This window comes from Myxine glutinosa, chromosome 7, assembly GCF_964187855.1.
Source record: "Myxine glutinosa chromosome 7, kmMyxGlut1.1, whole genome shotgun sequence".
Taxonomy (NCBI): domain Eukaryota; kingdom Metazoa; phylum Chordata; class Myxini; order Myxiniformes; family Myxinidae; genus Myxine; species Myxine glutinosa.
In genome coordinates, this window is record NC_136267.1 from 97,618,523 (window position 1) to 97,632,935 (window position 14,413).

Consider the following 14,413-nt stretch of genomic DNA (forward strand, 5'->3'; position numbering starts at 1 on the left):
GAAGATTACTTTATGCATGTGAAGCTATATTGATCCAATTCAGGTTGAAGAAAGCGGATTATTTTGCAGCTGACGTCATATTATTGCATGAAACAGGTGATTTTATACATAGATATAAGAAAGGACCATGACCAAGATGGTAGATGGACCATTTTGGAAAGATAGACTGAATGGCACAAATGCCAAGGATACAAACTGTTGTGGCGGACACAAGGGACACGAATTCAGCGCACCAGCAGGTGGCGCGAACGTCCAGGCGGGGAACTGGGATGCATGCCCCGCCTATCGACCGATCGGCCACGCCCGGGGACTAGGCGTGGCCTCGGGATATATATGCGGGCTCCAAGCTCGAGCCCGCTCAGTGCTGCAGTACGAGCTTTGGAATAAAGACTCTTTGTTATACAAACGCGTTGTGACCTACCTCTCTGGCAATCGAGTCGTGTGTGCGCAGCATCCACACTGGTGACCCCGATTGGTTCAGCCGTTGCTGACCACCGAACGCGCCATGGCGACCAACGCCGTCGCAGTCCAACTCCCCGAGTTTTGGGAAGCGCACGCCGACATTTGGTTTTTGCAAGCCGAAGCTCAATTCCACCTCCGAGGCATAACGGTGGACGAGACACGGTACTACCACGTGGTCGCCGCCCTCGGGCCCGGCACTGCCGCCCGAGTCGTGTCCATCCTTCGGCGTCCGCTGGGCGACAACAAGTACGAGGCGCTCAAACGTCTCCTCATCGCCACGTTCGGCCTCACGGAGATCGAATGGCCGACCGCCTCCTGGACCTTCCCGCCCTCGGCGACACACGACCATCCGTGCGGATGGATTCCACGCTATCCCTGCTCGGAGACCAGCCCCCAGATTTCTTATTCCGGGCGCTTTTCCTACGCCAGCTACCTGCACAGGTACGCCTCGCGCTGGCCGGTTCCAAAATAAAGGAACCCTGCGCCCTGGCCGTAGAGGCCGACAAGTATTTCGCGGCCTGTGACATGCGGTCGGTGGACGGTGCTGCCGTAGTGGATCCCGGCGCGGAGGCTCCAACGCTCCCAACTTCCCTCGTGGCCGCTGCTACGCCCCGTCCACTACCGCCGCCGCCACCACCACCGCCGCCGGCATGGCCGCCGCGGCCGTTACCGCCGCAAACCTGGTGCTACTACCATGCCAGGTTCGGCCGCCAGGCTAAAACGTGTCGCCCGCCATGCTCTTTTGACGGGTCGGGAAACAACAGGCGCTCACTTGCGGCCATGAGCGTCGGCCATTCCGGCAGCCTCCTTTTCATCATGGACACCTTGTCCGGGCGCCGTTTCCTTTGCGATACAGGAGCGCAGGTAAGCGTCCTCCCCGCCTCCATGTCCGACAAGCAAACCGCGGGCCGGGGCCCCGCTTTGCTTGCCGCCAACGGTACACCCATCCGCACATTCGGGAAGCGTTGCCTCTCCCTGCGGTTCGGAGGGCAGCGCTTTCAATGGTCGTTCGTGACTGCCAGCGTGCCAATGGCACTGCTCGGTGCGGACTTCCGATGTGCGAATGGGCTGTTGGTCGACGTGAAGCGCAGACGGCTCGTCCAGGCCGAAACCTTCAGCTCGCTCGCTTGTTCGCTCAGCGGCTCGTTGAGCGGATCACTGAGCAGCTCACCGAGCGGCTAGACAAGCGGCTTGCTGGAGGGTTCCATCCCAGCGAGTTTAGTTTGCACGCTTCCGGCAGCAGATGACTTTACCCACCTCCTCGCCTGTTTCCCGGCCCTCACACGGCCCACCTTCTCAGCGGTGGCCGTTAAACATGGGGTGGAGCACCATATCCCCACGGTCGGGCCGCTGGTCTATGCCCGGGCACGCCGACTCGAGCCCACGAAGCTCGCGGTGGCGAAAGCGGCGTTCGCCACGCTGGAGCGGCTGGGGATCGTACGGCGCTCCAACAGCGCTTGGGCTTCTCCTCTGCACATTGTGCCGAACCCGGCGGAGGATGGCGGCCGTGCGGGGACTACCGCCGGCTCAATGATGCCACCACCCCGACCGCTACCCGGTCCCGCACATCCAGGACTTTTCCGCCTGGTTGGCAAACACGACCATGTTTTCCAAGGTGGACCTCATCCGGGGCTACCACCAGGTCCCCGTCCAACCGGACGACGTCCCGAAGACGGCCGTCATTACCCCTTTCGGCCTCTTCAAGTTCCTGAGGATGCCTTTCGGGTTGAAGAATGCGGCCCAGGCGTTCCAACGACTTATGGACAGCGTCTTGCGCGACTTACCGTTCCTGTTTGTCTACCTGGACGACATCCTGGTCGCGAGTGCGTCCCGGGAGGAGCACCTGCTCCACCTCCGCACGCTCTTCGAACGCCTGGGCCAGCATTGCCTAATCATCAACCCCGCCAAGTGCCGTTTCGGCGTCGCCACCATCGACTTCTTGGGGCACCGCATCACCAGGCACGGGGCCGTCCCTTTACCGGCCAAGGTGGAGGCGGTCAGGGATTTCCCGCGGCCCCGCACAATCAAGGGGCTCCAGGAGTTCCTGGGCATGGTAAATTTTTACCACCGCTTCGTGCCCCATGTCGCCCAGCTCCTCCGCCCCTTGCACGAGGCCCTCCGGGGCAAGCCGGGCAAAGGTGACATCGCCTGGTCGGCGCCGATGACCGTGGCGTTTGCGGGCGCAAAGCTGGCCCTGGCCGACGCCACCATGCTGGCGCACCCGGCGCCCGATGCACCGATCGCCCTCACCACCGACACGTCAGACTATGCGGTGGGCGCGGTGCACGAGCAGTGGGTGCGTGGTGCTTGGCAACCGCTGGCGTTTTTTAGCCGGCAGCTTCGCCCGCACGAATGCCGCTATAGCACCTTCGACCGCGAGCTGCTCGGGCTCCCCTTGGCGGTCCGACACTTACGCCATCTGCTGGAGGGCCGCCGTTCACGGCTTTCGTCGACCACAAGCCCCTTGTGTTCGCGATGGCCAAGGTCGCTGAGCCATGGTCGGCACGGCAGCAGCGTCACCTCTCTGCCATGTCCGAGTACACGACGGACATCCGTCACGTGGCGGGTGAGGACAACCCGGTGGCGGTTTGCCTTTCCCGGTCCGTCGTGCTCGCGGTCCACCTCGGGGTCGACTATGCCCGGATGGCGGAGGACCAGATCGCCGACCCCGGCGTCCAGGCCTTGCGGACTGCCGTCATGGGCCTCCGCGTCACCGAGGTGCCGTTCGACGCCGTGGACGCGGCCCTCCTATGCGACGTCTCCCTCGGCCGGCCTCACCCTATCGTGCCCGCTGGCTGGCGGCGTCCAGTTTTCGATGCCATCCACGGCCTGTCCCACCCGGGCACGAAGGCATCCCAGAAGCTCGTCGAGGCGAAGTTCGTCTGGCACGGCCTCCGGAAGGACGTCCGCGACTGGGCCAGGACGTGCCTCGCGTGGCAGCGTGCAAAGGTCCACCGCTACACCCAGGCCCCATTGGCCCCGTTTGCGGTGCCCGAGCGTCGGTTCGACCATGTGCACGTCGACTTGGTGGGACCTCTGCCCCCCTCGCGGGGGTTCACCCACCTCCTCACCATGGTGGACCGCACCACACGGTGGCCGGAGGCCATCCCATTGGCGGCGACGTGTGCGGCTGATGTGGCGCAGGCCTTCATCGCCACTTGGGTTGCCCGGTTCGGTGCCCCCTCGGACATCTCGTCCGACCGTGGCCCCCAGTTCACCTCGGAGCTCTGGGCCGCGGTGGCGCAAGGGCTCGGGGTGACACTACACCCCACCACGGCCTACCACCCCCAGGCCAATGGCCTGTGCGAGCGCTTTCATCGCTCAATGAAGGCCGCGCTCCGGGCCAGCCTCTGCGATGGCGGCTGGGTCGACAGACTCCACTGGGTCCTGCTGGGCCTCAAGATGGCGCCCAAGGATGACCTGCGCGCGTCCTCGGCGGAGCTGGTCTTCGGGCAACCACTGCGGGTACCGGGTGAATTTATCCCGACTCCACGGCTCCTTGGTCCGCGGCGCAACAGCGCTCCGCCCTTCAGGAGACCGCCCGGAGGTTCGCCCCGGTGCCGACGGCACACCACGGTTGCCCGCCTTCCCACGTCGCCCCGGAGCTTCGCACAGCGAAGTACGTCTTCGTCCGGCACGACGCCCACCCGGCACCGCTATGGCCCCCGTACGACGGGCTCTTCCGCGTGCTGGAGACCGGGGACAAATTTTTCACCATCGACATCGGCGGTGCCCCGGATTGCATCTCCGTGGACCGCCTCAAGCTGGCCCACCTCGATCCGGACCACCCCCTGCAAGCAGCTCTGCCTCCGCGTCGAGGCCGCCCCCCGGCGGTCGGACCCCCGGCACCCCCCAGCCCCGCCGTCCCGTCACCCCCCAGACCGGCACCCATTGCCAGGGGGCATTTCGGCCGGGTCATCCGGCTTCCCCGCAAACTCACCCTTCAGGTGCGCGGGAATTCTGGGGGAGCGAGTGTGGCGGACACAAGGGACACTAATTCAGCGCACCAGCAGGTGGCGCGAACGTCCAGGCGGGGAACTGGGATGCATGCCCCGCCTATCGACCGATCGGCCACGCCCGGGGACTAGGCGTGGCCTCGGGATATATATGCGGGCTCTAAGCTCGAGCCCGCTCAGTGCTACAGTACGAGCTTTGGAATAAAGACTCTTTGTCATACAAACGCGTTGTGGCCTACCACTCTGGCAATCGAGTCGTGTGTGCGCAGCATCCACACTGTCAAAGAAAAGAGATAGCAGTTGGATTAAAAATGATAAATGGAGTTTGTAAAGATTTATTGGGTCAAAACAATCGGTTTACTGCACAATCGGAGCGTCTGCAAATCACGGCCGAGGGATACCAAAGACTTTAAACATAGGGGCAATACCCCCGGTGCTCACCTGGAAGAATAAACAATATTGTAGGAGTTGCGGGTAATGGGGAGGCGAGACACTCGTAGCTTGTTCAAAGCTCGTTTATTCCGACGGACTGAAAAACCGACCGGAACTCATGCTTCATTTATATCGAGCTCAACCCTCTTAAGGGGGCGTGGCTCCAATCACCGAGCACACGCCACGCCCATACCATCAATAGCCCCACTGGTCCCGTGCCCGTGGATTGTATCCCAATGGGGTAACTCCCACATGCGCCCCCCCAGAATTCATGCGCACGGGCAATGTCAGTTTTCGGGAGGCCTTAACCACCCGGCCGAAACGACTGAGGACCCGAGCAGGGACTGTTACGGCTTGGCGGCAGGCGGGCCAACTGGGGGCTTACCCAACGGGGGACGGCCCCGCCGTGGGGGTTGAGCCAACCGAGGGGGCTGGTCGAGGTGCAAGTGAGCTGACTTGAGGTGGTCCACCAAAAGGTGGTCCGGTTTGCCGCCGATGTCGACCACGAAGGACTTGTCCCTGGCCTCCAGAACGCGGAAAGGCCCATCGTAAGGCGGCCGAAGCGGCCCCCGGTGTGCGTCCTGGCGAACAAAGACGTACTCCGCTGCACGTAGATCCGGCAGGACGTATGCCCGAGGCAAACCATGTTGAGATGTGGGCAGTGGTGCAAACATCTTGGCATTCTCCCGGAGAACCGACCGCTGACAGGCAGTGGACCAGGGGCTTGTGGCGTCATGCATGAACTCCCCGGGAACCCGCAGCGGCTGGCCATAGACGAGCTCAGCGGATGAGGACTGGAGGTCCTCATCCTCCATCGTGAAAAAGTAAGTACACCCCATGTGAAGTTTTGACTTTTTCAACATATTTCAACATACAGCTATTTGATCTTCACTTTTCCACATGCGAAATTAGCATTTATGTTTATTTAAATTATACAATGGACTACAAAATGTAAATGTTTCATGATATTTGTTATATTATATCACCTTTATCTGTCAATATTGTTGAAATGAAGATCAAATAGCTGTATGTTGAAATATGTTGAAAAAGTCAAACCTTTACATGGGGTGTACTTACTTTTTCACGTGACTGTATATATTGTCGCGCAACTCCAATTAACATGAGAGTCGCGGATGGCCTAAACGGTCTTATTTGGAGGCAACTACCCAAACACGGATTCGGCTATGGCCGCGCGGGAGGAAGAAGGAAAATGGAGGCTGCGGCGAAAGCACTTACCTATTAAATCAACCACCCGGAAAACTGCGTTCAGGTATATGTACAAAAATAATGCAAGGGTTTATTAAATAAAGGCAGGGACAGGAAAAGCACGCGCCGGTAAATCTAATGCCTAAATCTGGATCCCGCACACCAGACCTCAAACATGAACAGGGGGATGAAATATGAAAGAAACACGTTCGTTATGTTATTGTGAACGTGGAGCTCGGTCGTATCTGGTCTCGTCGTCTTCCAGTGTAACACGGCCCCGCTCAGCCCCGCTCCAAGCCTCTCGCCGCTCCCATGAGGTCCGTGCACCAAGCTCCAAAGCACCGAGCACCGCTCCAAGCACCATCACCGCTCCAAGCACCACGAGGTCCCACAGCAGGACAGCAAGCTCCACCCGGGCTACACCTCAGCCCAATTCGGGCTGCGCAAGACGAAAAAGAGCTGCAATAGCGAGTCACTTTTCTGCGTCTCTCGATCCACTACCAGAAGCAACTGCTCTGAACAAACTGCGTGCACTCCAGCGAACTCTCCACTCAACTGCGCTACTCAACTCTGCGCAACTCAACTCTGTGCACTCAACTCTGCGCACTCAACTCTGCGCACTCAACTCCAATTCTCAACTCCAACTCTGCGCACTCAACTCCAACTCTCAAACAAACTGCCCTCTTAATTCAACTCGTCTCGGGATCCAACTCGACTCAACTCGACAATTGCAACTCGTCTGACAAAATGGCGTTCGGCCCTCGTTAATATCTGCCGGCCCGTGACGTCAGCCTTGGCGCACTGCCAACCAATCAGTCTCCTCCACCGACTCGCCCAGGTGCACGCCCACTGCGTCACTCCCACACACGCTCCTTGCTTCTGGTGTCATAGCGCGTGCTATTTGAGGTGGATAGGCCTGTCGGAGGTGTAAATGGTGGTGGCACCCATCGGCGGTGTCCTGGCCTGGTTTCTTCCTAAGTCATGTCAGGGGTGAGGGCGTTATTTAGTGTTGCACTAAGGACTTGTCGGAATGTCTATGTGGTGTACAGTGCCAAAAGGGACAAAGGTTTGGCTAACCAGGTGAGGACACACGGGGCGCTACTCCTTAATCCCGACACTACTTATCACTCGAACCACCTGGTAGATTCACAAGTATACATCTTAACCGACAAAACGCCTACACATGAACTTATTACAGATAGTTTTCCTTACCGCGACACCTCGAAGCATGTTACCTACTCAGCTCTATCTGCTCTACATATCACTACACACCAGACATAACAATATACTGTATATATATATATATATAACAATATGTAGCGGTTACCGGAAGCATACACAATCATCTTGCACCGGCCGATGACGCAACCGGCGAGCGGTGACTTGCCCGGACTCGCCCGGACATGTCCAGACTTGCCTTTCCCGGGCGAACACTTGAATCGCATACCACGCCCTGTTGAGAGGCGTGGCTTACCTATTTGCATACCACGCCCCGCCTGAGAGGCGTGGCTTTTGTGTGTTGAACTTTGATTATAAATTGCCGCCTGTTCGATCGGCAGATTCAGTGCTTTTGAGTTCTTTCGTGTTGAGCTAAAATAAATAGCTTGGTGAAACTTCGTTCCTGTGTCGTCCATTTTGTCTGGCTTTATCGTGCGAGCACAGCTCCCACAATTGGTGATCCCTTTCTAAGAACACAGCGATGGAGTCTGTAGCTTTGAAGCTCCCGGGCTTTTGGGAGTCGCACGCGGCCGTTTGGTTTGCTCAAGCGGATTCTCAATTCGCCCTGTGGAAAATTACGGAGGACACGACGCGCTACCATCATGTGGTCTCTGCGCTCACCGCCTCCACCGCTGCCCGGGTCCTGAGCTTCCTACAGAACCCGCCGAACGCCGACAAATACGGCGCGCTCAAAGGCCTACTCCTCGGTGCGTTTGGACACACGGAGACCAAACGCGCGCGACAACTACTACACCTCCCGGAGCTGGGCGAGGCCCATATATCCGAAAGCATGGACCACATGATTGCTCTTCTCGGTGACCACAGCCCGGACTTCCTCTTCCGTGAGCTGTTCCTCCAGCGGCTACCCGGGCAGGTACGGTTAGCTTTGGCTAACTCGCCCATCACGGACCCTCGCGCCCTGGCCAAGGAGGCCGATAAATTTTTCTCGGCCAGGCGACACGTTGGAGCGGCCGCCTGGAACCCCGGGCCGACCGAGGAAACGCCTGCCCCACGACACCACCGGCCGAGTCAGCGCCACTGACGGCAGCGGCCGCCGCAACGTCCCGTCGACCGAACCCGACGCGACCGCCGGAGCCTCCACCAGAGCGGACCATGTGCTATTACCACGCCAGGTTCGGGCAGAAGGCCAGAACGTGCCGCCCACCGTGCACTTTCGGCAGGTCGGGAAACGACCAGGCCGGCGCTCGCTGCCTGCCATGAGCGTCAGCCATTCAGGCAGCCTTCTGTTTATCACGGACACGGAGTCCGGGCGGCGTTTTTTGTGCGACCCCGGTGCTCAGCTGAGCATGATACCTGCCTCGGTGCAGGACAAACAGGCCGCGCTGTGCGGCCCCGCCTTGGTCACCGCAAACGGGTCCTCCATCCGCACCTTCAGTTCGTGCAGCGTCGCATTCTGCTTCGGAGGCCAGCGCTTCAGGTGGGACTTCATCATGGCGAACGTGCCCATGGCCTTGCTGGGTGCAGATTTTCTTTGCGCACATGGGCTTTTGGTCGACGTCAAACGGCGTCGGCTCATCAACGCGGAGACCTTCAGCTCGCTCGCTTGCTCATTGAGCGGCGCCGCTCCGACCAAGCTGCTCCCGGCCGCGGACGATTTCACCCGCCTACTCACCGAGTTTCCCGCCCTCACGCAGCCGACGTTTTCGGCCGTCGCCGTCAAGCACGGCGTCGAACACAACATCCCGATCACAGGTCCACCGGTCTACGCCAGGGCTCGTCGCCTCGACCCGGCCAAACTCGCCGTGGCGAAGGCGGAATTTGACGCACTGGAGCGATTGGGCATTGTGCGGTGCTCGAATAGCGCGTGGGCCTCGCCCCTGCACATCGTGCCCAAACCGGGTGGCGGATGGCGACCATGCGGCGATTACCGCCGCCTCAACGACGCCACCACCCCCGACCGGTACCCGATACCACATATACAGGACTTTTCCGCCGGTTTGGCGGGGCGGGTGATCTTTTCCAAGGTTGATCTCATTCGGGGCAACCACCAGGTACCTGTCCAGCCGGCCGACGTGCCGAAGACGGCGGTAATTACACCTTTTGGCCTCTTCGAGTTCCTTCGCATGCCGTTTGGCCTTAAGAACGCGGCCCAGGCCTTCCAGCGGCTGATGCACAGCGTGCTGCGCGACCTCACCTTTCTTTTCGTCTACCTGGACGACATTCTTGTCGCCAGCACTTCCCGGGCGGGGCACCTCATCCACCTGTGCACGCTTTTTGAGCGCCTTGGCCAGCACCCTCATCATCAACCCGGCGAAATGCCAGTTTGGCGTAACGGCCGTCGACTTCCTGGGGGCACCGCATCACGAAGCGCGGGGCCGTTCCGCTGCCGACCAAGGTGGAGGCAGTCACAAGTTTCCCGCGCCCCCGCCCCATCAAGGCCCTGCAGGAATTATTGGGGATGGTAAATTTCTACCACCGGTTCATGCCTCGCGCCGCCCAACTCATGCGCCCCCTGTATGAAGCCCTCCGGGGCAAGCCGGCCAAGCACGACGTCGCCTGGACCAAAGAGATGGATGAGGCGTTCACGGGCGCTAAGCTGGCCCTCGCCAACGCGACCATGCTGGCGCACCCGGCGCTCGACGCACCCATCGCCCTCACCACGGACGCTTCCGACTATGCGGTGGGCGCCGTGCATGAACAGTGGGTGAACGGGGCTTGGCAACCGCTTGCCTTCTTCAGCCGGCAGCTTCGCCCTAACGAGCGCAAGTATAGCGCTTTCGACCGCGAGCTCCTCGGCCTCTAACTGGCCGTTCGCCACTTCCGCCATCTTTTAGAGGGCCGCCCCTTCACGGCGTTTGTGGACCACAAAACCCTGGTCTTCGCCATGGCCACGATTACGGAGCCGTGGTCGGCCCGCCAGCAGCGCCACCTCTCCGCCGTGTCCGAATTTACGACGGACATCCGGCACGTCGCGGGCAAGGACAACGCTGTGGCCAATTGCCTCTCCCGGTCCGGCGCGAACGCCATCCACCTGGGTGTGGACTTCGCCCGCATGGCGGCCGACCAGACCGCCGACCCCACGGTGCAAGCCCTCCGGACAGCTGACACAGGCCTGCGGTTGGCCGACGTCCCCTTCGAGGACACGTGCACGGTTCTCCTGTGCGACGTTTCCCTGGGCCAACCTCGCCCCATCGTGCCCACCGGATGGCAGCGGCACATTTTTGATGCCCTCCACGGCCTTTCCCACCCGGGCCGGAAGGCATCGCAGAAGCTCGTGGCAGCGAAGTTCGTCTGGCACGGGCTCCGTAAGGACGTCTGCGACTGAGCCAACGCCTGTGTCGCCTGCCAGCGCGCGAAGGTCCACCGGCACCCGCAGGCCCCGTTGGCGCCATTCGACGTGCCCGCGCGGCACTTCGACCACGTCAATGTGGACCTGGTGGGACCCCTTCCCTCCTCGCGGGGCTTCACCCACCTCCTCACGATGGTGGACAGGACCACCAGGTGGCCGGAGGCTGTCCCGCTGGCATCGGTTGGCCCTTCCCCCACGGCGGGGCCGTCCCCCGTCAACCAAGCCTCCCGCCCGACCATCCACCGCCACGCCACCTGCCACCCCCACACGAATCACCAGGGGTCGTTTCGGCCGGGTCATCAAGACCCCCCTCAAACGGACTCTCCCGGTGCAAGTTAATTCTGGGGGGGGGTGCATGGAGCAGTTGCCGGAAGCATACACAATCATCTTGCACCGGCCGATGACGCAACCGTCGAGCGGTGACTTGCCCGGACTCGCCCGGACATGTCAGACTTGCCTTTCCCCGGGCGAACACTTGACTCGCATACCATGCCCCGTTGAGAGGCGTGGCTTACCTATTTGCATACCACGCCCCGCCTGAGAGGCGTGGCTTTTGTGTGTTGAACTTTGATTATAAATTGCCACCCGTTCGATCGGCAGATTCAGTGCTCTTGAGTTCTTTCGTGTTGAGCAAAAATAAATAGCTCGGTGAAACTTCGTTCCTGTGTCGTCCATTTTGTCTGGCTTTATCGTGCGAGCACAGCTCCCACAAATATATATATATATATATATATATATATATATATATATATATATATATATATATATATATATATATATATATATATGTAGCGATTCCCGCTGAATGTACACAATCGCCTTGCACCTGCCAGGACGCGGCCAGGGTGCGATCGCCATGCCGGGCTCGTCCGGACGGGCCCAGACGCGCCTTTCCTGGGCATGCCCGGACTCGCTGTTCCCGGGCACGCCTGAACCTCCCGGGCACGCCCGGTCTCGTCTTTCCCGGGCATGCCCGCTCTCGCCTTTCCAGGGCTCGCCCAGAGCGCCCGGGCACGCCCAGCCTCGACTTGCCAGGCCGCGTCCAGGACGCCCGGGCATGTCCAGACTCGCCTTTCCAGGGCTCGCCCAGAGCGTCCGGGCATGCCCGCTATCGCCTTTCCAGGTCTCGCCCAGAGCGCTCGGGCACGCCCAGCCTCGACTTGCCAGGCCGCGGCAAGGACGCCCGGGCATGTCCAGACTCGCCTTTCCAGGACTCGCCCTTGACACCCGGGCATGCCCGGTCTCGGTTTTCCCGGGCAAACGCCCCGGCATAAATGTGTACATATATTGCTGCCCGATAAACGGGCTTTTGGGAGAATACCTGAGCTGTTTTGTTTCAATAAAGCAACTCGGACGAATTCCGTCTTTGGTCGCGTCAATTCTTTCAACTCGCGTTGGAGCGCAGCTCCTTCACTGGTGACCTACCGACATGGACACGGCAGTGACTCTTAAACTGCCTACCTTCTGGGAGGCTCACGCGGCTGTTTGGTTCGCCCAGGCGGACTCCCGGTTCGCCCTGCGAGGCATCACCGCGGACGACACCCGCTTCCACCACGTTGTGGCAGCGCTCGGTTCCGCCACCGCGGCCCGCGCCCTGAGCCTCCTCGAGCACCCGCCGGCTGCCGACAAGTATGACGCGCTGAAGACGCTCCTCCCCGACGCTTTCTCCCTCTCACCGGCGGCACGCGCACGGCGCCTGCTCGACCTGCCCGAGCTCGGCGACACGCGCCCATCCGAGCGCATGGACTATATGCTCTCGTTGCTCGGTGAGCACTCTCCGGATTTTCTGTTCCGCGAGCTGTTCCTTCGCCAGCTGCCTCACCCGGTACGCCTCGCCCTGGCTGGCACGTCGATCACCGATCCCCGCGCCCTCGCCAGGGAAGCCGATAAGATCTCCTCGGCAGGCCAACACATCGGCGCGGCTACCTGGAGCCTGCCGCCGTCCGAGGCGACGCCCGAGCGCCCTGCGCGGTTGGAGGCCGAACTGCCGGTGCAACTGGCGGCCGCCACGCCGCGCCGACCGTTTCCGACACGACGGCCGGGGCCTCCACCTGACCAGGCGTGGTGTTATTACCACGCCAGGTTCGGACACAAGCCTCGGACGTGCCGACCCCCGTGCACTTTCGGCAAGTGGGGAAATGGCCGGGCCGGCGTTCATTCCCAGCCATGAGCGCCGGCCACTCGGGCAACTTGCTTTTTATTCGGCACAAAGCGTCCAGGCGGCATTTCCTTTGTGACACCGGCGCCCAACTGAGCGTCATACCCGCCTCCGAGCAGGACAGGTGGGACGCCGTTTGCGGCCCCTCTTTGGTCGCTGCTAATGGCTCGGCCATACGCACTTTCGGCCCGCGCGACGTCACCCTCTGCTTCGGCAGCCAGCGCTTTCAGTGGACGTTTGTGACCGCCTGCGTCCCCATGGCTTTGCTGGGCGCCGACTTCCTCTGCGCGCATGGGCTGCTGGTCGACGTCAAACGTCGTCGCCTTGTCAACGCCGAGACCTTCAGCTCCCTGGCGTGCACGATGAGCAGCTCCGCGCCGACCGAACTGGCGTGCGCCCTCCCGGCGGCGAAAGAGTTCGCTCGCCTGCTCGCGGAATTCCCGGCCCTCACGTGGCCGACGTTTTCGGCCGTCGCAGTGCGGCATGGGATCGAGCACCACATACCCACTACGGGCCCGCCGGTCTACGCCAGGGCCCGCCGCCTCGACCCGGCCAAGCTCGCCGTGGCAAAGGCCGAGTTCGACGCGTTGGAGCACCTCGGCATTGTGCGGTGCTCCAATAGCGCGTGGGCCTCACCACTGCACATCATGCCAAAGTCGGGGGGCGGATGGCGCCCGTGTGGCGACTACCGCCGCCTCAACGACGCTACCACCCCCGACAGGTACCCGATCCCGCACATTCAGGACTTTTCCGCCCGTTTGGCGGGACGGGTCATATTTTCCAAAATTGACCTGATACGGGGATACCACCAGGTACCTGTCCGGGCGGCCGACGTCCCGAAGACGGCCATCATCACGCCGTTCGGCCTGTTCGAATTTTTGAGGATGCCGTTTGGCCTCAAGAACGCGGCCCAGGCGTTCCAGCACTTAATGGACGGCGTGCTGCGCGACCTGCCATTTCTTTTCGTCTATCTGGACGACATCCTCGTCGCCAGCACGTCCCGCGCCGAGCATCTCCTCCACCTCCGAACACTGTTCGGTCGCCTCAGCGAGCACGGCTTAATTGTCAACCCGGCCAAATGCCACTTCGGCATTACGACCGTTGACTTTTTGGGCCACCGCATCACCAAGACCGGGGCCGTGCCGCTGCCGACCAAGGTCGAGGCCATCACCACGTTCCCGCGTCCCCGTTCCATCAAGGCCCTACAAGAGTTCCTCGGCATGGTGAATTTTTATCACCGATTCGTGCCCCGCGCTGCTCAGCTCATGCGGCCCCTTTACGAGGCCCTCCGGGGCAAGCCGGCCAAGCATGACATCGTTTGGTCCGCGGCCATGGACGCGACCTTCGCGAGCGCAAAACGGGCCCTCGCCGACGCAACGCTGCTGGCTCACCGGTGCTCAACGCGCCCATCGCCCTCACTACGGACGCCTCCAACTACGCGGTGGGTGCTGTCCATGAACAATGGGTGGACGGGGTTTGGCAGCCACTCGCTTTTTTCAGCCGGCAGCTCCGGCCGAACGAGTTAAAATACAGTACGTTCGACCGCGAGCTGCTCGGTCTATTCCTGGCCGTTCGCCATTTCCGACACCTCCTGGAGGGCCGCCCGTTCACGGCTTTCGTCGACCACAAGCCGTTGGTCTACGCAATGGCCAAAGTCACGGAGCCATGGTC